At 36.0% G+C, this 3463-nt stretch overlaps 1 pseudogene; it reads left to right on the top strand.

Annotated features, from left to right (window-relative positions):
• Positions 1-1119: 1119 nt before the first annotated feature.
• On the top strand, positions 1120-2502 carry LOC140523019 (large ribosomal subunit protein uL10 pseudogene; annotated as a pseudogene).
• The last annotated feature ends 961 nt before the right edge of the window (positions 2503-3463 follow it).

Genomic DNA, 3463 nt, shown 5'->3' with positions numbered 1-3463 from the left:
TTCTTCTCTCTCTTTTTCTCTCATCAAATTAACCAATTATTTATCTATTTTATTGTGTTTTTTTATATAGCCAACTCCTAGTTTTATTTATTAATTCAATGTTTTTTTAATACTCAGTTTTACTAATTTTATCTTTAATTTTTAGGATTTCTAATTTAGTGTTTAACTGGGAATTTTTAGTTTGTTCTTTTTCTGGTTTTCTGAAAAAGTTGCATATTCAATTCATTGGTTTGCTTTTTCTCTATAGTGATGTAAGCATTTAGAGATATAAAATTTCCTTGGATTGCTGCTTTTGCTGTATGCCATAGGTTTTAATATATTGTCTCAGTGTTTTTATTCTCTTTAATAAAATTATTGATTGTTTCTATGATTTGTTTTTTAACCCACTCATCTTTAAGATTAGATTGTTTAATCTCCAATTAGTTTTTAATTATGTTTTTGGGGTCCCATATTAGATATATTTTTATTGCATTGTAATATGAAAAAGGATTCTTTTAATACTTCTGCTTTTAACTATAAATATTTTTTATGTCCTAACATATGGACAATCTTTGTAAACCTACCATGATCTCCTTTAGAAAAAGGCATATTCCTTTCTCTTCCCTTTCAGTTCTCTCCAGACATTTATCCTATCTAGCTTATCTAAAATTCTATTCCCTTCCTTGACTTCTTTTTTCTTTTTTTGTTAGATTTATCTGGTTCTGAGAGAGGAAAATTAAAGTCCTCCACCTTTATAGTACTACTGTCTATCTCCACCTGTAATTCATTTACCTTTTCTTTTAAAAATTTAGATGCTATTATATTTGGTGCATATAGGTTCTGTATTTCATTGCTTATGGTATCTTTGATCAAAATTTAGTTTATCTCTTTTAATTAAATCTATTTTAGCCTTAACTTTGTCTGAGGTCATGATTGCTACCTTTTTTGCATTAGCTGAAACGTAATAATTTCTATTCTTTCCATTTTAACTCCATGTGTTTCTCTTTCTTTAATGTGTTTCTTGAAAATATATTGTTGGATTCAGATTTTTAATCTATTCTGCTATCCATTTCCATTTTATTGGTGAGTTCATCCCACTTACATTCAAAGTTATAATTACTCTTTGCGAATTTCCCTTCATCTTATTTTTACTATTTCCCTTCTCAGCCTCTTCTATCTATTCCTTATCCTATTCAACCCTCTAAGAATTCCTCCCTTATCCTCTCTCCTATTCTCCTAAATCTTGTTCTACACACCCTTCTAAAAGTTCCTCCTTTATCTTTTCCTCCCAGTCTCCTAAATCTTAATCTACATACCCATTTAAAAATCTCTCCTTTATCCTGTCCCCTAGTTCTCTGCCTACCCAATTTTGTTTTCTAGAAGCACCCCATCACACATAACTCGGCCCTAACTTTTCTTTCAAATTATCCTAGCAGTGATGACAGTCTTAAGAATACGGATATAAAAAGTAAACAGTGCTCTCTCCCCAGGCATCCTCATGCAAGTGACTTGTCTTTAAACCCCGCTCGGCAATCTCAGAAGCACCGTGGATATGCCCTGGAAAGACAGGGTTACCTGGAAATCCAATTACTTCCTCAAGATCATACAACTTTTGGATGGTCATCTAAAATGCTTCATTGTGGGAGCAGACAATGTGGGCTCCAAGCAGATACAGCAGATCCAGGATGTCCCTCCGTGGGAAGGTCGTTGTATTGATGGGGAGGAAAAGAAAAACACCATGATGAGCAAAGCCATTCGTGATCATCTGGAGAACAACCCTGCCCTGGAGAAACTGCTGCCTTATATTCGGGGAAATGTGGACTTTGTATTCACCAAAGGAGATCTGACTGGGATTAAGGATATCCTTCTGATCAATAAGGTGCCAGCTGCTGCCCATGCTGGTACCATCGCCCCGTGTGATGTCACTGTGCCAGCCCAGAAACCCGGTCTGGGTCCCGAGAAGACTTCTTTCTTCCAGGCTCTGGGTATTATCATTAAGATTTCCAGGGGTACCATTGAAATCTTGAGTGATGTGCAGCTGATTAAGACCAAAGAAAAAGTGGGTGCCAGCGAGGTCACCTTGTTGAACATGCTGAACATTTCCCGATTCTCCTTTGGGCTGATCATTCAGCAGGTGTGTGACAATGGCAGCTTCCACTACCCTGAAGTGCTGAACATCACGAAGGAGACTTGGCACCTTCGGTTCTTAGAGAGTGTCGGTAAAATTGTCGGCGTCTGTCTGCAGGTTGGCTACCCAACTGTTGCATCAGTACCCCACTTGATCTTCCATGGGTCTTGGTTGTCGTTGTTGTTGAAAAGGTGAAGGCATCCCTGGCCGACCCTTTAGCATCTGCAGTGGTCACCCCTGTGGCCTTCCCTGTGACCGCTGCTGCTGACGTTCCAGCCGAGGTGGAAGCCAAGGAGGAATCGGAGGATTTTGATGAAGATATGGAATTTGGTCTATATGGTTATTCTACAGGAAACAACTGTTTCAGCCAGTTTATTTGTGAAACAAAGAAATAAAAGTGTTCATTTATCTAAAAAAAAAGTAAACAATGTCCTTTCTAGTCTTTAAATATTTTCCTTAGATATCTTCTGGAGAGTTTATATCAAATTTTCTGTCAAGTTCTGGTCTTCTTGTCACAAATACCTGAAAATCTTTCAGCTTGTTAAATGTCCATTTTCCCCCATTCAGGATTATACTCAACTTTGCTGGGTAAGTTATTCTTGGTTGCAATGCCAGTTTTTCTGCTCTTTGAAATATAATGTCTCAAGGTATTTTAGTGTAGAAGCTGCTAGGTCTCATGAAATCCTAATTGTATCTCCACAGTATTTAATTTATTTTTTCTTGTTGAATACTTTCTCCTTATCCTGGGAGTTTTGAAACTTGGCTATGACATTCTTGTAAATTTTTCCCCTGGGAATGGGTGGTGAATGGGTAGATACTTTCTTATTTCACTTTACCCCCTTGTTCTAGAACTTCAGGGCAATTTTCCTTAATAGTTTCTTGTAGTATTGTATCATGATTATTTTTCTGATGGTAGCCTTATTTTGTCTCTCCTCAATCTGTTCTCTAGATCATTCATTTTTCTAATGAGATATCTCAGATTCTCTCTCTCTTTTTTTTAGTTTTATTATTTCTTGGTGTCTTCATTAACTTTCTTTTCATATTTTTTGGAATTACTTTTTTTCCCCTAATATTTCCTCAGTCTCTCTTGTTTTATGTTTGCAGTCCTGTTAAAGTTCTTCTGAGAAATCTTGTAACTATTTGATGTTACTCTTTGCGGTAGGAATAGGTGTTGTTTTTTTTTTTTAACCTCACTATCTTCCTCTGAATATGAACTCACATCTTCTTTTACAACAAAATAGCTATCTATGGTTAGGTTCTTTTTCCTTTGCCTGGTCATTTTTATTTTTGTTTTGTTTTATTTTTAGCAGCTTATTATTGTGATCATGTTTTACACCTGAGTTGTGGATAATGGTG

Source organism: Notamacropus eugenii, chromosome 2, assembly GCF_028372415.1.
Source record: "Notamacropus eugenii isolate mMacEug1 chromosome 2, mMacEug1.pri_v2, whole genome shotgun sequence".
Taxonomy (NCBI): domain Eukaryota; kingdom Metazoa; phylum Chordata; class Mammalia; order Diprotodontia; family Macropodidae; genus Notamacropus; species Notamacropus eugenii.
This window is presented reverse-complemented; position numbering and strand designations above follow the sequence as displayed.